The 24,757-nt window shown below is 59.3% G+C and overlaps 1 long non-coding RNA gene across 1 annotated transcript; it reads right to left on the bottom strand.

The window, feature by feature from the left end:
* Window positions 1-9,631: 9,631 nt before the first annotated feature.
* On the bottom strand, window positions 9,632-13,712 carry LOC103352348 (uncharacterized). Its single transcript, XR_519821.4, has 3 exons — window positions 13,564-13,712; window positions 12,356-12,420; window positions 9,632-10,295 (listed from the first exon to the last, which is right to left on the bottom strand). It is a non-coding gene; the product is annotated as an uncharacterized lncRNA (long non-coding RNA).
* Window positions 13,713-24,757: the final 11,045 nt, after the last annotated feature.

Here is a 24,757-nt window from a genome sequence, read left to right as displayed (position 1 = left end):
CCTTTGCTCCCTCCAGGGCTGGACCCAAGGACGGAGCAGGGAGGTGGAGGAGCGCGGGTTGGTCTCCTAGCCAGGGCTATGGCCTCAAAACTACCCCAATGTGGGGGGGACCAACAGCCACAAGCCTGTGCTGTCCTATGCTTTTGGATGTGGTAGGCACCTCAAGGTGTCCACAGGCCTGTGCGTCCGCTGACAGCCCCAGGGGAGACTCTGTGTCCTGGCCCCCCCTCCCCCTCCCTCCCTCTCTCTCTCTGTGGCCCCTGGCTTGCAGAGGTATGATTCCAGTCTCCAGGGTTCCAGGGCTGCTCCTGCATCTCTGCCTCCAAACCTCCAGACCTCTCTCTCTGTCTCTACTTCTCTCTGTAACTCTGTCTTTCAAATAAATAAAGTAAATCTTTAAAAAATTTATTTATTCATTTGAAAGGCAGAGGCAGAGAGAGAGAGAGAGAGGTCTCTGATCTGCTGGTTCACTCCCCAAATGGCTACAATGGCCAGAGCTGCACCGATTTGAAGTCAGGAGCCAGGAACTTCCTCCGGGTCTCCCACATAGGTGCAGGGGCCCAAGGACTTGGGCCATCTTCTACTGCTTTCCCAGGCCACAGCAGAGAGCTGGGTCAGAAGTGGAGCAGCTGGGACTTGAACCAGACCCCATGTGGGATGCTGGCACTGCAGGGTGGCAGCTGTACCTACTACACCACATTGCTGGCACTGATTTTTTTTTTAATTGAAAAATTATTAGAGGGGCAGAGAGACAAGCAATGGGAGTCCCCATTCACTGGTTTACTCCCCAAATGTTCCTAACAGCCGGGGCTGGGTCAGGCTGACCCTGGCAGCTGGGAACTCAACCCACGTCTCCCACATGGGCGACAGGGGCCCAACCACCTCAGCTGTTGCCTGCTGCCGCCTCTGCCTTCCCAGGAGCATTAGCAGGGACCTGGATCAGAAACAGAGCAGCCAGGACTGGAACCAGGGCTCACAAGGGATGCTGGTGTTGCAGCTGGCCCTGACTCAGTTGTCTTAAGTTGGTATCTTTTTTAAAAAAAAGTTTTAAAAAAACTTATTTGAAAGGCAGAGTTACAGAGAGAGGAGGAGAGATGGAGAGATCTTCCTTTTCCTGGTTCACTCCCCAAATGGCCATAACAGCCAGGGCTGGGTCAGGCTGAAGCCAGGAGCCAGGAGCTTCTTCCGGGTCTCCCATGTGGGTGCAGGGGCTCAAGCACTTGGGCCATCCTCTACCGCCTTCCCAGGCCACAGCAGAGAGCTGGATCAGAAGTGGAGCATCCAGGACTTGAACCTGTGCCCATGTGGGATGCCGGTGCTCTAGCTTACCCTGCTATGCCAAATTCCAGCCCCTGTAAGGTGGCATATTAACCACTAGACTAAACGTCTGTCCCACGCGGGCATAAAGTTTAATGGGACACTATTCAGCCCTGCACCACAGGTGACATGTCTTGGAGGAGGGGCTTCCTGGAGGTGGGAGGGGCTTCAGACTATGCACACAGCTCTTTGGGGACTTCCTAACCATAGCCAATCTCGCAGCAGCTTTGTTCACCTGTGCAGGGCCCCTGTCACCTGATCCACAGTGTCCCTTGTAACCCAGCAACTGCACATCTAGAAAAGTCTCCCCTGGAGATGTGTCTTGATGATCATCGGGATACGCGGTAGCATGTTCTCAGCAGGCTTACACAGCTTGACGGGAAACTACCCAGGGGTCTATCTTGGTTGATTGCAAGAAAGAGCCACAGCTGTGTGCAGCTCATTCCATGGGGAGGCAGAACCTGTGTCTCTCCCCACGATAGCTGTGCTGGTCCCGGGACTCACGGTGGCCAGCACCGTGATGGAAGCTCTGAATGCCAGTTCCAAGCTGAGACTTTGCTCCCTGGGGACTCAGTGGTTGCCATGTGAAAATCCAGGCTAGTTTGCTGAGAGCCTGAGAGATGGGTGGAGCTGACATGAGCTTCCCCAGCTGAAGGCAGAAGCCTTAGTGAGCCCAACCAAGATCAGCCCAGCCCAGCTCAGCCCAGACCAGAAGAACCACCCAGCTGAGCCCAATCCACACCTCCTACACAAACGGCGAGTTCTAGACCCTGACACTTTGGGATGCTTTGTTACCCAGCAACCACGAACTGACACATCATCAATAGTAAAATGGATACATGAATTTCAGAATAGTCACACGTGCAGGAAAATGAGCATACGGTTGCAAAAACAGGCCAACATGCATGCATCTGCGCGAGGCCAAAGCTCAGCATGGGTGTGTGCACTGTATGATCCCACTTATACAGAACGTACAAGAATGGGTGTAAGTGTGCAGTGAAATAAGTCAGGATCGAGGTTATCTTTGGGGGGTGGTGACTGGAAGGGGGCGCCAAGGGGGGCCTCTGGGACCTGGTGATATGGGGCTGTTCACTGCTGGGCTGTGCGATCTGAGCATCTCTGCGCATGGAGGTTATGTTGGTGAAGGATGAAAGAAGTCAGACCTCTTTTTATTGGTTTTTTTTTTATTTGACAGGTAGAGTTATAGACAGTGAGTGAGAGAGAGAGACAGAGAGAAAGGTCTTCCTTCCGTTGGTTCACCCCCCAAATGGCCGCTAGGGCCGGCGCTGCGCTGACCCAAAGCCAGGATCCAGGCACTTCCTCCTGGTCCCCCATGTGAGTGCAGGGGCCCAAACACTTGGGCCATCCTCCACTGCCTTCCCGGGCCACAGCAGAGAGCTAGACTGGAAAAGGAGCAACAGGGATTAGAACCCGGCGCCACAAGGTGGAAGATTAACCAAGTGAGCCACGGTGCCGGCCCCAGAAGTCAGACCCTCTTGCTTCTTGTCTGATTGCAGGAGAGCCAGTGGGAATGCGTCTCACATGGAAGGCAGGACCCAAGGCGCCCTGGACGGTTAACTCCCTGGGAAGCCACGTCGCTGGAGCTGGCTGGCCCCTCTCAGTAACCCAGCACCGCCTGCTTTCCCTCCCGCCCTGGGACAGACCTCGGCTTTCCAGTCAGGCCCCGTGTGGACTGGAAGCTGTGCTTAGGGGTCACGTCAATGCACCTGTCACGCAGCAGGGAGGGTGTGGGGGACAGGGGAGCCAGACGCTCACACCCAGAGAGATGCACGTGGGACCCAGGCGGGAACTTCCCTGCCGTGGGAGGGGACTCCAAACGTTCGTGGGCGAAGTGGGGAGGGCGTTGGGTGGTGGAGTGGTGGAGTGGCTGCTGGGTACAGCACATCCCGTGTTGGAATTGGAATGCGTGGTTTCGGGTCCCAGCTCCACTCTGCATTCCAGCCCCCAGCTCACACGCTCCCTGGGGGGCAGCAGGCAATGCTCCTGAGAGCCTGGCAGATGATGCTGTAAGGCTGTGCCTTACCGGTCAGAGAACCTTCTGGAAACACACACCTTCCATGGAAGAATCCTGCCCCTGCCCGCTGACTCCTGCCCCTCTCATCCCCCCAGCCTTGACTGCTTAGCAGAGGGGTAACTGGGAGACCCTCGCAGAAACTGAAGCCATGGGGTTACCGCTGGGGGCCTGGGAACCTGCATTTTAGCAGCCACTGCTTCCCAGGACTCGGCAGGCTTGGGAGTCCAGGTGGCGGACACGTGTCCCCCGGGGGGGCCTCCTCGGGGACTCCCGTGGCTGTCACAGCCACACACGTCCTTCTGCAAACACACACGGTCCATGATTGATCCCCGGCCGTCCCTGTCCCAGCCCAGCGGGGCCGACTGAATGGCTGGCGTGCTTTCCCAACACCCTGCTGGATCCACTTCCCTGCCCTCTGCCCCGGAAGTCATTTGTTTGTTTTTAGACACAGCCTTTATGTCCAGCTGAAAGGCTACCGGCCTCCTGGAGCCGCCCAGCCCAGCCAGGCTGCAGACTGCACAGGGGGCCAGCAGGATGCCAGCGCCCCTGTGAGCCCAGCCAGGAACCCGGCATTCCCTGCAGGGACCCAGCGTAAGGCTCACTTGGTGCCGGGTTTCCACCCACCGCTCTGGGTGGAGCCTCCCAAGCCCTCCCCCCTCTGCTTGGCCATTGATGGAGAATCTGTCAGGAGCTGGGAGCCTGTGACCCCGGCCCTTCCTTCTCTGCCCATGGGAATGGATCCAGGAGCTGCCTTCCTTTGTCAAAAGACCAAGCTCTGGAATTCCACCCCCCACCCCCGGGATTGAATCCCAGTCCTGTCCCTCCCCACTGTGCCTCAGCTTCCTCATCTGTGAAATGGGCATGTTGAGGCCGCTCTCAGCATTTCCTTCCTCTCTCCCTCTTCTTCATCTCCCTTGGTCGCTGTCACTCAACCGTCTCCCTAGGAGAGAGCGCTGGACCAGGAGCCCAGAGCCCTATGTCCCAGTTCTCACTTTGGTGGACCCTGCTGTGTGAGCTTAGGCAAATATCTGTCCCTCTCTGGTCTGGTTAGAGCATCGGTGTCGCTCCCCGTCTTCGTGGAGGAACGACACAGGACCCTGCCCTGTTCTTTTGTCTGCTCAGTCCTCCCCTGGTTTGCTGCTGGTTCTTCCCGGGTTGGCTACCGACCCTTCCACCTCCGTGGAAGGGCGGTTCCCCCTGCCACATTCCCCACTTCCACGGGGGAGCGGCACACCGCCGGCCGGCTCTCTCGGGGGCTGCACAGGTGTTCCCCTAGATGTTCCTGGTGCATGTTGTCTCTCTCCTCCTTTATAGTCCTCCTCTGCCAATCCCAACTCGGCTGCCCACATGCCGAGTACGCTGCTCTCCTCCAATCAGGTGCAGGTCCTGCAGCTTGTCAAGTTGGTGAGAGGCAGCTGGGTAGAAGCTGTTGCCTCCTCTCCCAGCGCCATATTGTGGGAGAGCAGATGCATAGAATAAGTCTTAATTCCAGTAACTCAGTCCAGTCCGGGTTGCTCCCCACAATCGGGAGCCCCTCCCTTGGGGCTGGTGTTATGGTGCAGCAGGTTAAGCGGCTTCTTGTGGTGCCAACATCCCATATGAGCAGCAGTTAGAGTCCCAGCTGCTTCACTTCTGAGCCAGCTCCCTGCGAATGTGCCAGGGAGGCAGCAGATGACAGCCTGTGTGCTTGGACCCCTGCCACCCACGTGGGAGACCAGGCTACTGGCTTAGCCTGGCCCAGCCCCGGCTGTTGTGGCCAGCAGGTGGAAGACTTCTCTCTGTGTCTCTCTCTGTCTTTACCTCTCTGTCACTCTGCCTTTTGAATACATTAATTTTACATAGTTTTTTTTTTTTTAAGGATTATTTATTTATTTGAGAGGTAGAGTTACAGACAGAGACGGAGACACAGATAAAAATCACTCCTCAAATGGCCGGAGTCATGTTGATCCGAAGCCAGGAGCCAGGAGCTTCTTCTGGGTCTCCCATGCAGGTGCAGGGGCCTGGGCACCTGGGCCATCTTCTACTGCTTTCCAGGCCATAGCAGAGAGCTGGATCAGAAGAGGAGCAGCCGGGACTAGAACCATGGCAGAGGCCCAGCCCACATGCCACAGCGCCGGCCCCAGATACATCAATTTAAAAAAGCCCTCTCTCACGCTGTGTGTTCAGGTTGGGATCTTCTGGGAAAACTGGACCAAGCGTCCCCTTTTTTGTACCTGCTCAGTAGATGCCCCAGGGACACGCATGGGAAGGAGTGGGCGGGTCCTTGGCAGTGGCTGGCACCAGACTGTGGGGGCCTGGAGGGAGGGCTCAGCTTGCCAGGGGGCTCGGTCTGGGGGAGGCGTGGTTGCCATTCTTAGTTTTAAGGAAATCCTGCAGGTATGCTGTCCCTGTAGGGTTGAATTCAGGGGCCAGTTCTGGGTAAAGAGACCTCTTTTTTTTTTAAAGACATTTATTTATTTAAGAGGCAGAGTTACAGCCACAGAGAGAGGTCTTCCGTCCACTGGTTCACTCCCCAGATGGCTGCAGTGGCCAGAGCTGGGCCAATCTGAAGCCAGGAGCCAGAAGCCAGAAGCTTCTTCCAGGTCTCCCACACGGGTGCAGGGGCCCAAGGACTTGGGCCATCTTCTACTGCTTTCCCAGGCCATGGCAGAAAGCTGGATTGGAAGTGGAGCAGCCGGGACCCGAACTGGTGCCCATATAAGATGCTGGTGCTACAGGCAGAGGATTAACCTAGTGCGCCAAGGCGCCGGCCCCAAAGAGACCCCTCTTTATGCTTCCCTGCCCCCATCTGCCCTGTGGGCGGCCAAGTCACCTGTCCCTGTCTCCTCTTCTTCTCTCTCTCTCCCTTTCTCCTTTTCTTTCTAGATCCAACCAATCCAGAACCAGTCTGGCACACTCGCTCACCCACCCACTCACCCACCCATCCACCTGCAACCCACCTACCCATCCATCCAGACACCCTCCCATCTACACACCCGTCCACCCCTCCACCCATCCGTCCACCCCTCCACCTGTCATGGTGACAGTTGGTCACCAGGCAGTGACAACTCAGGCCCTGGGCACTGTGACACTGAGGCACAGGACACAGAGGCCCCAGAAGGCCCCTAAGCCAGCAGCCGTGGAAAGACACAGACAGGAGTTAGTAGGGGCAGGAAGGACTTGGGGGACGGGCGTTCCGGGCAGAGGGAACAGCCTGGGCCAGGCACTGCCGGAAGCCAATCACAGTGACAGCAACAGCAGCCACACTCGCCTTCCCCGCGCGGCCAGCCTCTCCGCACCGCCTCGCCGAGCCCCGGCAGGTACCCAGCCCATTTCACAGACGGGGAGACAGAGGCCTGGAAGGCCAGAGGAGGAGGAGACGGGCCTTGCATGTCAACAGTCGGGCAGAGCCAGGGCCAGGACCCAGGCTGCCCCAGCCCCACCTGCCTGGGGCAAGCAGCCCCGGCTCCAGCGGGGGCCCCGGGAGACTTCCTCCCTGGGCTCCCCGACTGGGCCGGGAGGCCCCGGGAGGCCTGGTGGTGGTGGGGGCGGGGCGTGGGAAGGCTGCAAACTGGTTTGGGGCAGGCAGGCTTTCCTGTCGCTGCCGGTGGCCCCCCGCCTTTGTCCTCTGGTGTCACTGAAGAATGCGGCAACAGCCTGGATAAAGGCAGCTTTGTCTGCAGGCTTCGGAGGGGGTGGGGAGGATGGCGAGGGGCGCCCGGCCAGGAAAGGGTTACTCCCGCCCTCCTGGCTGGCCCCACTTCTGGTTCTGCACAGGAAGCACCGATGCCCTGTGGACACCCACATCCTCTGCGCTCACCTTCCTGCACTTCCTGACCGGGGCCAGCAGCTCCCCTTTCTCCTGGCCTCGGTCTCCTCATCCGGGTAATGGGAATCGTGGGTCAGCCTTTGAGCTACGTGGTCCACAGCACCTGCAAGGTGTGTGGCTGAATGAGAAAGGGAAAGCCCAGAGAGGGAAGGCAGCGTGCCCGAGGTCACACAGCTTGGCCATGGAGGGATGATGCTGTCAGGGAGGGAGGGGCCCGAGCGTCTCCATCCCCTCGTGGCCAGGGTCCCTGGATGGGCTTTGGCCTTGGCAAGGAAGGGCTGCCACTCCCACTGAGGATGCCTTTGGGCACTGCCGCCTCTCTTGCTGGGGCTGTTGCTCTTGGCCTGGTTCCAGCCCTCTCCCTCTCAGTTTGCCCGTCTGTGAAATGGGTCTCTCGTGAGCACCCATCTCCTGAGGTGCACGCAGCCCGCTGAAGCCAGTCCTGCTTAGCAGGATTAGTGGGACAAAGGGCGTTCTGCACAGATCTTCTCCCAAGGTCACGGCCGGCCCGGGCTGAGCTGGGTCGGGCCCAGGGCTCCTCCAGGCTGTGCCTGCGCAGGAAGGAAGGGCGTGAGTCCCGGAGGGGCTGCAGCCCGGGCGAGGCTGTCGAACGGAAGAGAAGACGTCGTCGTGAGCTGCCCGGGTCCAGGCTGGGCCCCGCCCTTCTGGGAGGAGGTGGCATGGAGTGACGGATGCGGCCAGGCAGATGGGCCAGGGCTGGGCCTGCTTAGTCATGGCCCAGACACAGCCTTGGGCCCCCCGGGGGAGGCCCCGTCTTGTTCCCTTAAAGCAGCTGCAGGCAGGCTGGTGGGCAGAGTGGGTCTGAGCGCACGGCCTTTGGAAACAAGAGGCACTGAAGGCTCAGAGAGGGAAAGCGAGCTGCCCAAAGCCACACAGCGAGCAGCAGATCAAGTCACTCGGATGAGTGCGGGAGCCCTCTGGGAAGAATGTTCTGGAAGAAGGCCTGGCCTGTGCAATGGTGTGGAGAAGTCCCATGATGCCTTAGGGCGAGGGAGCTGGAGCTCACCTGCCAGACTCAGAGCCTGTGTGTCCCGGGGCAAGTGAATCAACCCCTCTGTGTGCCTGCTGCCTCCCTGTGAGCGGAAGCCATGCCTGCTGCACCTGTCGTAGGGCCCGTGTGATGGCGGTGTGGCCTTGAGCGGCGGGAGCACAGTCAACACGAGCTGTCAGGCAGACAAGGGGCATCCAGGCCCCTGGAGTTTCGGAAGCAGCGGCCCAGGGCTGGTGGGCAGGGAGTTGTCTGGAGCCCAGAGTGGAGGCTTGTGGGGGTCCCGGGCGACTGCAGGCTGGAGGAGGTGGGCGGTGCTCGGGGCTGAGGCTGGAGCTGGGCAGAGGCAGGGAGGAGACGCAGGTGGATGGGCTGTCACTCAGGATAACAGCCCCTCCGATGCCGGCGGGGAGGAGCCCTAGCGAGGCCCGGGAAGGACCAGGCCACCCAGGGCCGCCCACGGGACCCGCAGGGCCCAGTGGGAAACACGACGCAGGTGTCCCTGCTCAGCCTTCTGAACCGAGGGCGCCTCCTTTCTTTTTGTCTCTCTGGCTCAGCCACGTGCTCGGCCACGTGCATCGTGTCCCATGGGGCTTTGCTGACAAAACGCAGGTTCAGAGAAGAAATTCTTAAGGGTGTCAAGATGGCAGCAAGCTTGAATTTCAGGAGTCGGTCCTGCCTAGAGACCTTTGGAGCACAGGGCCAGACATCCCACACCCAGAGAGTGGGCCCCGGCTGTGTGCCCATTTTACAGATGGGAACAACTGAGGCTAGGCGGTGGCGGGGGGGATGTCCTGCCATTCTCACTCCAGTTGCAGAGTGGCTTATATTCCCCCTTCCCCAAGGTCTGCTCATGGCTGATTTCTCCTGGTAGCCAGTCTCTGGAGGAGTTCTGGAGGCGGTTTTACCATCACAAAGAAGAGCTTCTAACTCCAGAATAGAGAAAGAGAGAGAGAGAAGCCACGCAGGAGGACTCGGGCCATGCAGATTCTCCACGCTCGTTCGTGGGGCTCAGGACGCCTGTGCCCACCCCACCCCCCAGGCCCGGATCACCCCCTGGTGGCTGAGGCTTGACGTGGTCATAAAAACCAAAACCACAGTTCCCGCGTGCCTGCCGGCTCCTCAGGCCGTATTTTCTTTGGCTGCTAAGGAGACTAATAAATGACTTGCCACTGGACGTGACCATTAAGGGTTCCACTGAGCTGTGGGCAGCCGGGCCTGGGGCGCCCAGCCACCGAGGGTGGCAGTGACGGATGGCGTCATCGTGGGCTGGGCCTGGGGGGGATTGAGGGTGGGTGGGCGGCTGTGGCGCTCGCTCCTGCAGGCTCCTGCGCTGTTCATTCTGGGACGGGGAGCCGATGTGTGAAGATGATGGAAGCTTCCAGAACGGGCAGGGACAGGCTTTCGGAGGGGAGTGTGGGCCCGGGTGCCTAGTGGCCAGGAGTGCGTTGATGGATGGCCAGCAACCGACGATAGGAAAATTGGATCATCTCGGTTTAATGCACATTAAAATGTAATTTAAGGTTGTACAGTTGGTTTAAAAACAAGTTTTAAATTGAATGAAAAAGAGTTTAAAAAAATCAGAGATGGATGGCAAAATTGGTTCTTCATTTTCCACCCGTCCTGGTCTCTTCAACGTGGCTCTCTGGTTCCTGCCTTGGAGAGAGTCTAGGTCCCACCCCACCAATCAGGGATCAGTCACATGGCCTGCTGTAGCCAATAGAAAGTCGCCTATGCAACTTGACACCCGTTTGGAGTCTAAGACTCAAGAGGCCTTGTGGCTTCCACCTGCTGGCTTGGAGCTGGGCTGTTGCCATGGGAACAGCCCCGGCTGGCCGGCCGGTGGATGGGAGACCACGTGGAGCCGAGCCACACCCCATACAGATGAGCCCATGAGGTGTGCTGGTAGGTGAGGCTTGTGGAGGCCAGAGGTGCCATGTAACGGTCCAGGGCCACAAGGGCAGTAGTAAGCACCTGCTGTTGAAGCCACTGTTTCGCGCTGGCTGGGGACACACGCACAGGGCAGCTAGTGGAAATTTGGCGCAGTCACGGAAGTAGGTAGCTAAAGACGGAAAGACTGCATGAACGCAAGGTGGCATTATCCTGTTGTGCGCCGAGTGCCCAGGCTGTTAGAAGAGGAAAGAAATCAGAAAACACAACTATGTGACTCCAATTGTTACAACAACTTATTGCTGTGTGTCTATTTCTCTCTCTTTAAATCTGTGCAATTAACCTACTGTGCCACGGTAACAGCCCACCAGACTCATTCTTTTTACAACGACCCACTCCCGAGAGACCCAGCTGGGGTCTGGTGAGAACTACATTAGTCCCTTCCAAGGCTGTGCTGCCAACCGCCTGTCTCCCATGAGATTACATGTTTTGAAGGTTCCATCACCACCTTGGGGACCACACTTCCAACATGTGAGCTGTTGGGGGACAAATCACACGCAAGCCATTGCACAGCGGGATGGCCATGGTCCCCAAGGAGCCAGGCCACAGTCCCCCTCAGCCACTGGGGCCACTAGCTATGCGCTATCACCTCCGCGAGGGCCAGGACCTGTCTGCTGTGTGCTAGGCTGGATCCCAGCCCCTCTCCATGCAACACCTGCACCCACAGTGGCGCAGAAACCTGAGTTAAGTGAGCAGACGAGCAGAGAGGACCCAATGAAACCAGCAGCCCAGGGCCAAGGTGAGGAGGGGTCTGGAGACCCCCAGTGAGAACCAGCGGAGCTGCAGCCGTGGGAGCCTCCCCCAGCGGCTGGCCCTGCCCAATGAGATGGCTCCGCCTGCCTCTGCATCTTTGGGCTTTGCCTTTGCGCCCTCTGTGGCTGATGCCTTCTAGAATCTTCCAGACCTGGAGGAACCCTGAGAAATTGCCTCCCCTCCCTTTGCACTCTGATGAGCAAAGAAGCATTCATTGTGAGAAATCTGAAAAACGGACAAGCGGAAGCTGAACCCCGCCCTCGCCCCGCCCACACTGCCGGCGTCAGAACCAGCAGGGCCGGTGCTGCCTGCGCCAGGATTGCCGCCCAGGGCCTCCATTCGTGCTCGGGTTTTCCTCGATGCCGTGAACGTGCCTGCTCGCATGGCCTGAGCCCAGACAGCCTTGTGCCTGGGTGCGTTACTTCCGGATGCGTGAGCTTCAAGAAGTCTGACCCAGGGACTAGTGTTGTGGTGCCCAAGGTTGCACCACCGGCATCCCTTATGGGCACTGGTTCGAGTCCCGGCTGCTCTACTTCCCATCCAGCTCTCTGCTATGGCCTGGGAAAGCAGTGGAAGATGGTCCAAGTCCTTGGGTCCCTGCACCCACGTGGGAGACCTGGAAGAAGCTCCTGGCTTCAGCCTGGCCCATCCCTGGCTGTTGCGGCCATTTGGGGAGTGAACCAACAGATGGAGGATCTCTCTCTCTCTCTCTAACTGTGCCTTTCAAAAAAAAAAGGGGGGGGCAGAGCCATGACCAAAGAGCAGATGGGATCTTCAACGACTCTCAGCACTCAGGAGCAGCCCCGGGGCCGGGCTGACAGCCGCTCGTCTGGTGCTTTGCTCGGACGCTCGTGAGCAGGTGCTGCCTGCATGTCCAGCCCTTAGAAACCAGCCCAGAACCTGACACAGGCTCTGCTCTCCCGCAGCGAAATCACAGTGCTCCACCCCAGGATCACAGAGCTACAGTTTACAGCTGCGCAGTTAGAAACAAAGGCAGAGGTGGGCAGGCAGCAGGCAGAGCTGGCTCCTGTAGGTGGGGAGGGACGCGTGGCCTCTCTGTGAGGTGACCTTGCCCTGAGGCCCAGGGGATAGGACGGGGACGGGCGGGGCCGAGGCCCGGAGCAGGTGGATGGGAGTGTGGGCTGGGCAGCCGTGGTCAGCAGAAGGCTGGCGGGCGGGAGGGACGTGCCCAGGGCCACGTTCTAAAAGGCCACCACGCTCAGGCTGCAGGTCTGCTGTGGCTCAGCAGGTGCAGCCTCCCCGGGGCATGACCCCCCAGGGGACTGTGCCCTCCCTCCTGCCCGTGGCGTCCCTCCAGGGCTCAGCTGCAGGGCCAGGCCCTTTTGTACCTGGGGTGGCAGGGGGTGGGGTGGAGTAGGGTGATGGTTTGGGGACCGCATGGGAACAGCAAATCCCTTCCTGGGCCCTGCCAGGGCCCTGCCCGCCCTGCGTGGCCTCGGTGTCACCCCCTGTTCCAGAGCACCTGTCAGGGCTGGCTCAGCCGCCCGGCGGCCTCAGTGTCGCGGCACACGCTCTTGCCAGGTGACCCTACAAGCAAAACCCACAGGGCGGCAGGTCAGGGCCAGGCCTGACCCGGGCACTTCCTGTCCGCCCCCACACGTCATGCAGCTGGCACAGGTGTGCAGCGGCTGGGAACAGCCACCGGTCTAGACGGGACAGTGCAGGCAGCTGTGGTAGCTGCTTTATCGGGATCTCAGTCACATCCTGTGCAAAGGTTTTTAGTAGATCTAAGACGTGTGCAGCTGTCACTGCAGTGCCTCAACAGGGCACATCGGCACCCTTAGCGGTCACCCCTACCCCTGCCCACTTCCCCCATCTCCCCAGCTCCTGCCCCTGTGATGTGTCTCCTTGGGGAGCTGTGAAGTTCAAGTGGCCTCCTGTGCCTGGCTCCCTTCACTCTGTATCTCTGTCAGGGTTCGCTGTAGCATGTGTCTGCACACCATTCTTTTTCAGGGCTGAATAATATTCCGCTGTGTGGCTCGGCTGCACTTTGCTTATCCATTCAGTCGCTGGCGCGTGTCGGGACTTCCCCTGCCGTTTGGTTACCGTGAATAGGGCTGCTTGGCAAGTGCTCCTGGGACCTCACGGCTTTCATTTCTCGAAACCATAAACCTTGGGAGTGCAGTGGCCCAGTTAAATGCTAATCCTGTGTGTAACCTCTTAAGACCATTTTCTGGAGGGTGCTTTAAAAAATAGTGAACACAGGGGCTGGTGCTGTGGCACAGTGGCGTGAAGCCACCGCCCGCGACATCAGCATCCTGCATTGGAGCGCTAGTTTGAGTCCCGGCTGCTCCACTTCCGATCCAGCTCTCTGCTATGGCCTGGGAAAGCAGTAGAAGATGGCCCAAGTCCTTGGGCCCCAGCACCCGAGTGGGAGGTCAGGAGGAAGCTCCTGGCTTCGGATCAGCGCAGCTCTGGCCATTGCGGCCAACTGGGGAGTGAACCAACGGATGGAAGACCTCTCTCTCTAACTTTGCCTTTCAAATAAATAAAAGGAATCTTTAGAAATAAATAACCATAAAGTATAGCAAGTGCCTGCGTGTATTTGCACGTGGTGTTAGGCGTGTGACCCAAGCATGCGTGTATTTGCGTGTGGGCATTAGGCAGTGGACCCGAGTGTGCGTGTCCGTGGTGAGTCCTCCATGAACAGCCATGTTGTTGGCGGCCCACCTGGTTTACTTGGGAGCTGGGTCGCCCCTCTGGAGGTCCAGCGGCTGCTGCCACTTCATCCCATGGCGGGAGACCATGGGGAGAGAGAGCAGGCAGGGACAGGACAGAGGGATCATCGCGAGACCCCCCACCCCCACCCTAACACAGCCCAGGCGACCCACTCCCAGGGGCCCCTATGACGTAACCACCCCGCCCCCGCTTCCTATCGTTGTTATGGCGATGACATTTCGGGAGCGGTAGTCACACCGCCAGGGACGTCGGCGTGGGCAGGAGCTGGAGGCAGGAGGGAGAAGTGGGAACGTGGCGGGCTTCAGCCCGCACCTCTTCCCTCCGCAACCACGGCCACCAGGCCCGCAGCCTCTCATGCAAATCATATGCAAATCGCCCCGCTCCCGTCAGCCCCGCGGCACCCGGAGGAGTGGGAACTATTCTCGATTGGGTCCTTGCCTTCATTAATTTCTGAGCCATAGTACATTACTCATGGATAATTAAGAGTGAGCTATTAATACAACATTTAATATTCAAGTGCAGCCAAGGGGAGAGAACTGTAAGTCACAGAACCCTACGCGACAAGGCACTGCGGTTTCTGATGACATCGTTTTCTTCCACCTTCTACACATGCAGGATTGTGGACGAGGGCCTGGGACCACCGGTTCTTGAGAGGAGGCGGGTGAGGCTTTCCAGCACCGGCGGTGTTATCCGAGGGGCCCCACGGCCGAGGCCAGAAGTGGACCTGACAGCGCATGTCCGGGGCCAGGGGCGGTCCCCCGGCTGGCGGGGCTCGGAGGACCAGGGCCAGCCGAGGCAGAGACAAAGGCTGGAGTGTGGAAGCACCTGGGCTGGGGTGTGGAGCTGCCGGACCACGCCTCCTCTCAACCCCAAACTCAGGTCCTAAGGACTGGGAGCCAACGAAGTGCGCATGCCCCAGTCCCCTCCTCTGGGGCTCCCAGAAAATAAGGACCCTCCCTTGGGTGAGCCTCTCTGAGCTGCGTAAACACGGACATAAAGCGGCTCTGAGCGCCTTGGCGCCACGCGGAAGGCTCTCGCTGGAGAGAGCATCGCTAAGGGCCGAGTCCCACCTTGTTCTGCGAGGGCAGCCGGGGGGTGGTGAGGATGCGAGACCTTCCCAGGCAATGCCCCCACGTCCGCCAGGGGCTGCAGGCGCGGCCATGCCCACTCCTTCCACAGAAATGCATGGGCACCTGCTCGTGTTCTCTGTGTTGGCTGCGGAAGGGGCCGGGGTGCGTTTCGCGGGCTGCTAGGGAGACGCACAGAGTTGCACGCAAAGGCGCTGCTTGGGCCAAAGCCAACCCCCGCCCCCTCCACCTGCTGCAGCTCCCCTGCGCTGCACCTGCTCTGTGTTGCATTTCAACGTCGGATCACACACCCCTGGGAGCGGGCATTAGGCTGCCCACTTTGCAGGTGGGGAGGCTGAGGTGGACTCCGACAGCCCAGCCTTGCCCCGGATCACGCAGGACACGGGGGCAGCACGTGTATTCCTGAGCGGGTGTGTGTGCTGCGTGTTCACTCCCCGAGTGCTCACAGGGCAGGGGCTGTCGCCATCCTCACAGAGGAGGAAATGGCAGATGAGGAAAACGCGTGTCGTGGCTCGCGGTCCCGGACGGCCTGAGCCTGAAGCCAGGGCCTTCTCGGCTAGATCTTTTCCTGCAGGAGCCACGGCCTTGCGTGGGCTTGCTGAAGGTGGGACAGTGTCTGCCTCTGTGCTCAGGAGGTGGCCTGGCTTCCGAGAGGTTGGTGGCACAGATGGAAGAACGAGAGGAGACGTTAGGCGTCCCTATCACACCCACCCACCTGCTGACTCACCCATCTGCCCACGGCATGATGTGCCCCCCAAACTCAGGTGTACTGGAGCCCCAACTCCCCAGTGTGGCTGTATTGGAAGAAGGGGACTCTAAGGAAGGAATCGGGGGCTCAGTGAAGCCCGAAGGATAGGGTCTTGAGCAGTGAGACTTCGTGTCCTCACGAGAAGAGAGCCCAGGGCATGCAGGGAGCAGAAGCCACGTAGGGGAACGGTGCGCGGGCTGCCGTGTGCAGGCCAGCGAGGGAGCCCTCGGCAGACGCAGAATCAGCCGGGGTCTCCACCTGGGAGCTGAGCCCGCAGAACTGAGAGCGGAGGAGAGCAAATGCGCTCTGCTGCCCGAGCCACCCAGCCCTTGGTGTCCTGCTGCGGCCATGTCCATCGGCTGGGTGACTTCTGGCACAGACACTTGGTCCCCGCAGTCCTGGAGGCTGGGTGGCAGCAAGGTTGGACTCAGGTGGCGCGTATGTGGCCAATCTCTTTTTGGTGGGGAGGGGAGGGGAGGGGGAACTCTCCTGTCTTTCATTAATCCCATCATGAGGGCTAAGCACCATGTAATACCTCCATGGCAGGGGGTGTGGCTTGGGCATAGGAATTTTGGAGACGCAAATGTGCAACTGGAGCAAACTAGCCAACCCTCCCTCCCTCTCTCCCTCCTACCCATCCACCTATCACCCATATATCCATCCATCCATCCATCCATCCCTCCCTCCCTCAATCACCTCTCCCTTCCCCTGTCTCTCCCCCAGGTCCCCTGTCCCTCTGCTACTTCCTCCCTCCTGCCCACCTGTCATCTGTCATCCTAGGCACTGCTGGGCGAAATCACTGCTCCCAGCACTGTCACACTGTGCACTTCCCCACCGTGTTATCGGAAGCCTGGAAAAGCCTGAGTTTGGGACTCGCTGGGACCCCTCTGTGTGTTCCCCATCCGTGGTCCCTCTCTGTGGTCGTCTTCCCTGTCGCACAGGAAAACCTTAAGTTCCCCCTCACCCCTGTCCCAAATTCACCCTCCAAACTTGATCCGAAGACCGATCCAACCAGCTACGTGCTTACACAGGTAACAATGAGAAAATCAACTTTATTTACCCAGAGAGCTGCGATTAAACCCCAGCAGCTGTCCAGACGGCCATGCTGCGGAGGCTGGCGCGTCCAGAGAGGAGGCTGCCTGGGAAAGACAGGTACCTGGGGCAGGAGCCCCCGCAGGGAGGCTCGCGAATTCCCCACAACCCTCCCCACCTGCCTGGGCTGCCTCCATGCAAATCACCCAGGAGCCTCATTTGCATACGCCCCAGCTCATTTCCATATCCCCCGGCTCTGGGTGGCTGGGCTGCCACAGGGCTGGCTGACAGAAGCCCCTTTTGTCTTCTCAAAGCCGTCCAGGGAGTTGTTCCTTCATCCTTGGAATTGGGAGAGAGAGAAAAAAATGAAAGCAAGAAGAAAGACAAGGGAAGGGGAGAAAACCCCTCAGGACAAAGAGACAGGCACCATCTGGGTAACAGGCAGGGAAGAGAATGCCACCGTGGAGCTGGAGCCCGGGGGAAGCCGGCGACAGAGGGCCGGGGCCTCGGGCCGCTGCGGTGGAGGACTCGGGAGTGTCGGAGCTGGCGCCCGTCCCCGCCCCGCCATCGCCAGGCTGCTGGGGTCCAGGGAGGCTGGTGCCTCGGCTTGCAACGGTGTCCTAGGCCTGCTACCTGGCTCCCAGGAGCCCTGGCTGCCTGTTCTTGTTTGCTCTTGCTGCAGGTGTGGGGGGCTGGTGCTGCCTGGAGCAGCCTCTTGGCTGCCCTGCGCTGTCTGCCCCCTCTGGGGAGCCTCCATTCCCCACCACCCCCCACTCCAAGGTGCTGGGACTGGGGCTCCAAGGGCTGGTTCCTTTCAGTTCTTGCCTTCTGCTGTGTATAGCAAACAGCAAGGCAAGCACATGACAGTGATGAGGAGGAGGAGGAAGAGGAGGAGAAGGGGGTGGGGGTAGGGGAGGAGGAGGAGGAGGAGGTGGTGTGCACCTTAATAGGCACACAAGCAAGAAGCCAGCACCACGCTCAGCGCTGCCCCTCTGTGGGCTCTCTTGCTTCTATGACCTTTCTGTCACACTGTGCTATGACGCCCATTCTAGAGATGGGAACAAAGGAGGCCCAGACCCTGGCCTCCGCCTGTGCTGTGAAGGAGGAAAAGGCCTTCACCCTCGAGTACACTTGGCCCATGACCCTCACCTACCCCCCCTCACCACAGAGGACTGAGACACCCGCCCCTGCAGTGTGCTAGTGGGAGGGGCTGCACGCAGGCGGTGCCAAGGGCGGTGGGGCTGGGCCCCATCCTGCCTTGTCAGCTTGTGCCTTGCCCAGCAAGGGTCCTGGTTTAGGAAGGTCTTGGTGGGCAAGCTGCTGGGGGCCTTGGGGGTAACCCCAGGAGAAGGATGTAAATGAGTGGTCTGGGCCTTGGGACCCCTCAATCCCTGCTCCTGAGCCCCCTCTCTGACACTGCCCATCCCTTACCTCTCATTGCACCCCTAAAACTCCTTCCTCTGCCAGCTTCCTGGGGGACTGAATGTGCTCCAGGGGCCCTGTGCTCTGCCTTCCTGGCGTCTTTTCCCTCCCGGGCTCACATGCTTGTGTGCACGCGTATGTGTATGCCTGTGTGTGCGCATGTGTGCATGCCTGTGCGTGCCTGTCTGTGGGCGTCCACACAAGGCTTCAGTGCACGTATGTGCGTGTGCATGTGTGTGTCTGTGTGTGCATGCCTGTGTGTGCCTGTGCGTGCCTGTGTGTGGGCATCCACACAAGGCTTCAGTGCACGTATGTGCGTGTGCTACGAGGTGAGACTCTTGTAAGGTACAAGTTTGTGTGTCTCTGAGCCGTTTCCTGCCAGTGCTCATTAACTCGACGCATCCCGTCATTCGTGTGGAAAAAAAACTGTCGGGGAAGTAGACCTGCTCCTCCTGCAGCGAGCACCACTGCGTGTCCCCAGGTCCCCTTCTGAGGCCCTGCCCTCACCTTCTCCTCCTGGGGCGGAATCTAGAGAGCACCAGGCGCCCAGCGCTGCCAGGGCTGGGCCAGTCCCGCGCCTCGGGAGCCGTCCCTGGGGTCAGCGGGAATCACCCCCCACCCCTGTCCACTGTGCTGAGGGCCTGGCCGGTAGGTCCCCGCCCTCCTCCTTCTCCCCTCTCCGGCCTGTTTTCACTCTGTCCTGAGGGTCACATTGCCGTTCTAAATTTAGCAGCGTGCAAAGCCTTGTGTAACCCTGGCCGCCGGGAGGGGGGATCTGGGAGCCTCGCAGAGTCTCTGTGCGAGGGAGAGAATCAGAAGCACCGGGAGGGGGGCGGAGGGGCACGGGAGCCCTCCAGCCCTCCACAGACCCCCGGACCCCTGAGACACCGCCCAGGTCTGGGTATTTCCTCCCCTTCTGAGAGCCTGGGGGCCGCCTGGCCGTGTGCCACTCTCCGTCCGCCGAGGCGTGACTGGAAGAAGATGCTTGTGTTCTGGGCAGGCTCCGGCAGCCTCAGTTTCCCCAGCTAACCCTTGTCGGCTCCAAGGGCGCGGTGAGGATGGAGGCGCGGTGGATGGGACACTGTGGTCTGTGGTCAGCCCCTGTCTTCCCTGAGCCTCCCCAGCAGCCCTGTCTCCAGAAATCCCTGTGGATTAATCCGGGCAGGAGCGGGTACGGGATGTGGAGAGGGGAGGGTGGGGTCACAGTGTTCGTCTGCCCCGGTCCTGGCAGGCACGGAGGAGGTGCCCAAGCAGTTGGCGGCTAAACAGGTGACATCTTCCCAGGGTGATGGCTTTTGGAATGAGGTCCAGCTAAGGTCACTTGGCTGCTGTGGGCCAGCTGGTAGCTATTCTGTCTGCGGGGAGGGCATGGACCCTGGGGGGTGCCCTAGGCTGCCATTGTGCAAGTCATGCGTGCGTGTGTGCATGTGTGTGTGTCCAGGAGACGGGGGGTGCGGAATTAGCACCCTGGGGGGGCACAGGGTTGCTGGAGGAGGCTGGACATGGCAGCCACCGGGCCAGCTGGTCTTGGGGGCCGGGGCAGGGAGGGGGCTGGAGCAGGAGAACCTGACACCCCAGACACCTGCTGCTGTCACTCCTGGGGGATTTGGTGAGCCGGTGGGTGACGTGGCTGGGTACATGCTGTGCTGGGTGGCCTGGGTGGGGGAGGTGGAGTTTCCCTTGTGAGGCCAGTCCTGCAGGACAGCAGCAGGGGCACACGGTAGGTGCTGCAGACAGAGTCCTGGAATAAACAGAGGGACTTGGTCTTCCCATCTACAACCTCAGTCCCCTGAAGTTTGGTACCTGGCCAAACCCAAGCCCGGAAACAGGGAGTCCCACCAGCCTCTCACCCTGCGCTTGCTCCCCACAACCGGCTCCCAACACCGGGTCAGTCCCCCTTGAAAATGGACCCTCAGTTGCCTCTCCCCCACCCATTGTCCCTCACCCCCTGGGGGCTGCACAGCCTCTGCACGTGACCCTTGCCCCTCCCCCCTCCCCCGGGGGGGGCTGCACACAACCCCCTGCTCCTTGCTCGTTCCCACCACGTGGCGTCCTTGGCAAAACATCAGTACCTATGCCAGTCCTCTCTTCAAAACTTGTGGCTTTTAATTTTTTTAAAAATATTTATTTGGGGGCTGGTGCCATGGTGAAGTAGGTTAATCCTCCGCCTGTAGTGCCGACATCCCATATGGATGGTTCGAGTATTGGCTGCTCCACTTCCGATCCAGCTCTCTGCTATGGCCTGGGAAAGCAGTAGAAGATGGCCCAAGTCTTTGGGCCCCTCTACCCGCATGGGAGACCTTGAGGAAGCTCCTGGCTTCAGGCTGTGGATCGGCACAGCTCTGGCTGTTGTGGCCATTTGGAGTGAACCAGCAGATGGAAGACCTTTCTCTCTCTCTCTCTCTCTCTCTCTCTCTCTCTCTCTCCCTCTCACTGCCTGTAACCCTACCTCTCAAATAAAATAAAGAAAATCTTTTAAAAAATGTTTATTTATCTGAAGGGGGAGAGAGAGAGAGGAGATCTTTCCTTCTCTGATTCACTTCCCAAATGCCTGTGATGGCGAGGCAGGGCCAGGCGGAGGCCAGGAGCCTGGAGCTCCGTGGGGCTCTCCCACATGGCTGGCAGGGACTCAGCTATTGGAACCATCACCCGGCTGAGGAGTGCAGTAGCAGGCGGCTGGGTTGGAAGCAGAGGACCTGGGGCTCAAACCATGCTCTCTGACGAGGGCATCCCAGTCAGGGGCTTAACCCACTGCAGCACAGCCCTACCCCAAGTCTGGACTGTAGACAGGCAGGCCGGTGCCACCCCGACACCCTCCTCCCCTTCTGGCTAGCAAGGCCTCATTCTGTGGCTCTCAGTCCCGCCCCTCAAATCCACCAGGCTTCTTGTTCTCAGGGCTGGCTCTGGCCTCTCTGGTGGATGCCCCATACCCTAAGCTGGGTTCTGATCTCTTTACATCTTTCTTGTCATCACTATCCTGATAGTAGCTTACAGGGGCTTGTCTGGGACAGGGACAGGTGAGAGGTGGAGGCTGTTTGGAATGATGTTGGGGGAAGGGAGAGACCCTGTACCAGGATAAGCCACCTGCCCAGTCATCACATCAACTCATCCCTTCCTTTCCTTCCTGAATTCAGCCACTCACCACACCCACCCAGCCAGCCACTCACCACCTACCTGGTCTCCCACCCACTTACCTACACATCCATGCACTCATCCACCCATCCACCCATCATCCATCCATCCACCCACCCACCCATCCATCCATCCATCCACCTCTCTATCCACCCATCCCCATCTACCAATTCTCTCATCCAGTTTTTATTAAGCTCTTTTCACTCAACCTGGCTGAGGTATAGAATCTCATTGGGCCTCAGTTCCCTCTTCTGTAGAGTGGGGCAACCTTGCGTGTTTTATGGGGCTTCTGCGAGGCCGTGGGAGGTGAGGTGTGTAGGGTGCTGAAGGCGGAGGGGCTCTGCAGTCCTGGCATCTGCCCTTGGGTCTGAGATCCAGCACACATTGGCTTTTCCACCAGGTTGATTTTACAGCTCCTACATCCTCTTCCCTCCGAACGCCTACCTAGGGGATTCCATGTCCCCACGGTGCTCCTGTGTGAGGAGGGGGAGGGGCACTGCCCAGGGGACCTGCAGCCTGTGGGAGGCAGGAGGAGGCTGGCAGGCACCCCTGTCCCTTTTCTCTGAGGGGAGACTTGGGGGGAAGTGCTCATGAGGGCCAGGCTGTGTGTTTAAGGGTTCTCTCTCTCTCTCTCTCTCTCTCTCTCTCTCTCCCCCCTTTCTCCTCCTCATCTCTGCCTCCCCTTCCTTCTCTTCCTTCTTTCTCTCCTCCCCTCCCTCTCTCCCTCCCTCCTCCCTCCCTCCTCCCTCCCTCCTTCCTTCCTCCTCCCTCCCTTCCTCCCCCACCCCTTGTCTCCTCATCTCGTCCTCTAAGCGTTGGCTGCAGGACCTTCTTCTGGCCACCCCACCACCACACAATACACCCACGTTCTCAGCATCTTGGCCAGACCCCCCCACAGGGCACCTGAGCTCCCAGAGGGCCTTAGGACCGAGAGTGGTGGCATCAAAGCAGCACAGAGTGTGGAGTCCTCAGACCCAGGGACCTCAGAGCTCTGGTGTCCACGTTGGCTGAATCTTGGAACAAGCAGGAGCTCACAGTCCCGGGGCAAGGACCATCTCCACGAGGCTTTGTTTTCCATTCTGTCTCTGTTGAACCAGTCTTTATGGAGCACCTGCTATGGCCAGGCTCTGTCCTCGGCCACCTAGGACAAATCCTGCCCCGTGGAGTTGGCCACATGATCAGCTCTGGCAGGAAGCACGTTCTGTGGATTTTTAGTTTCACTGAGCAATGCCTACACTATTTACTTACTGCTTTTCTTTATAAGTTGACTCACTTTAATTTTTTTTTTTTACATTTTTTTTTTGACAGGCAGAGGGGACAGTGAGAGAGAGAGACAGAGAGAAAGGTCTTCCTTTGCCATTGGTTCACCCCACAATGGCCGCTCCAGCAGCGTGCTGTGGCCGGCGCACCACGCTGATCCGAAGGCAGGAGCCAGGTGCTTCTCCTGGTCTCCCATGGGGTGCGGGGCCCAAGCACTTGGGCCATCCTCCACTGCACTCCCGGGCCACAGCAGAGAGCTGGCCTGGAAGAGGAGCAACCAGGACAGAATCCGGCACCCCAACTGGGACTAGAACCCAGTGTGCCGGCGCTGCAGGCGGAGGATTAGCCTAGTGAGCCACGGCGCCGGCCAAGTTGACTCACTTTAAATGCACAATCATACTTTTAAAAGGGAACTTTCTATCGCTGAAAATAATGGGAGACCAGTATCAGCAGCCACCCAGAGAAGGCAGCTAAAACTCAGCATGGATGGGGCAGGGCTTTGGTTCAGTGGTCACGGTGCTGCCCAGGACGCCCGCAGCCCGTATGTGAGAGGTCAGATTTTAGTCCGGGCTCTGCTTCCTGCTGATGCGCACCCTGGGGGGCAGTGGGTGATGGGGTCTCTGAGGCTGGGCTCATGACTCCTAGCTTTGGCCTAAGCTAAACCCTGGCCATCGTGGGCATTTGGGGCATGAGCTGGTGGATGGGAGATCACTGTGCCTTTCAAACAAGACAACTTTGATAAACAACAAAAATAAGCAGAGTGGAAGTGAAATGCAGTGATGAGAAACCCAGCCCGTGCTGCCTTCACCCCTTCTTGGGCAGCCTGGGACCCGCGCCCCGTGTCCTCCGCAGGGAAGGGAAACTGGCACGCAGGGAAGCTGCCAAGATGAACAAGCAAAAGGTGTTATTTAGATGTCACTCTGGGGACCACTGAAACCCTTGGACCTGGCTTCCACCTGCCTCTCGGGGGCCCCTAAGTAGCTGTGTGGTGTCCCCTCCCCCAGCCTCAGTTTCCCACCTACAGGCACAAGGCCCCTTCCTGCTGTCGTAGGGATGGCTGACAGCAAGGTGGCCTGCAGGGCTCCAAGGGGGAGTGGTCCTCCATCCAGGCCACATGGCCAGTGGTTCCTGGCTTCCCAGAGAGGTTTCCCAGCCCCAGCCCCTCACTGGCCCTGCCCCTGCCTCATGCCTTCTCCTCCGTACCCACCCAGATCCACCCATCCATCCATCCATCCACCCATCCATTCAATAGGTATTCAACCTGAGCCTGACCTTGGCCAAGCCCTGGGGATCCAGTTATGTACAGAACAGGGCTCCTACCTCCTGGACTCATACTTCCCCGGGCAGCAGGCTTTGTCTCAGGAAGCCCAGGGGGCTGCGAGTGAGCCGAGGAGGCACCAGACCCTGCCTGGGAAATGCAGGAAGGCTTCCTGGTGGAAGTGGGGCATAGAAATAAGAGGGGGGTGGACTCTGGGAGTTGAGGAGGGGTGGGAACAATGTGTGCATAAGTTTGTGGCAGGGAGGACCAGAAGAAGTGGCTGGGGCACAGTGGGGGTGGGGAGAGTTGCTGGACCTGGGGCCAGCTAGGGGGATGGGTCTGAGTGGACAGGGCATGGGTGGGGAGCAGGAGGTGGCTGCATGTCCAGGAGACAGGAGGGGTTTGGGGCCATGTGGACCCCGCTGCAGTGGGCGATGCCGGCAAGAGTCCATGGGACCTGGGCACAGGTGCACTGGGCTTCTGGCTTGGCAGGTGAGGGTAGAGTGGGGGACCTTGACCGCAGACCATGAGGGAGACCTGGTAGCGCTGGGCCTAGCCCCACCGCATCGTGTTCCTCAGGCTGCCCGGATTCAGAGGGGAGATGTCTCTGTTGTACCAGACTGGGCATCCCTGTGCCAGGCGTGGGGACCCCACCTCCTGTCCTCTTTCCCAGAGGCGTGGCCAAGGCTCACATTCCCCTCCCCCTCCATGCAGGAGTCAGGGGTCAGGGACCTTGGGCTGCAGCAGCAGGGCCCTGTAGGGGGGAAGCAGAGCCCAGGAGGGGCGCCCTCCGCCATCTCTCTGTCCAACGTGTGGGCCCATCTGGGAGCATCCACAGGGTTTTCTTCTGTGCCGGGAAGGCCCTGTGCAAATTCCCTCCCTCTCCTGCCCATTGCCCTCTCTCCATCCTCTTCCCTTTCTCCTTTCCTCCTGCCCTCTCTGCCCTCTCTGCCCTCTGCCCTCCATTCATTCTGCACGTATTGAGCACCAACTGTATTCCAGGAACCCTGCACTTATTTTTTTTTTTTTTTAAAGATTTTATTGATTTATTTGAGAGAGACAGACAGAGAGCCAGGTGCTTCTTCCTGGTCTCCCAGGTGGGTGCAGGGGCCCAAGGACTTGGACCATCTTCTACTGCTTTCCCAGGCCATAGCAGAGAGCTGGATTGGAAGAGGAGCAGCCAGGACTAGAACCTGCACTCACATGGGATGCCAGTGCCACAGGTGGAGAATTAACCTGCTGTGC

Source organism: Oryctolagus cuniculus, chromosome 21 (genome assembly GCF_964237555.1).
Source record: "Oryctolagus cuniculus chromosome 21, mOryCun1.1, whole genome shotgun sequence".
In the NCBI taxonomy this organism is placed as follows: Eukaryota; Metazoa; Chordata; class Mammalia; order Lagomorpha; family Leporidae; genus Oryctolagus; species Oryctolagus cuniculus.
This window is presented reverse-complemented; position numbering and strand designations above follow the sequence as displayed.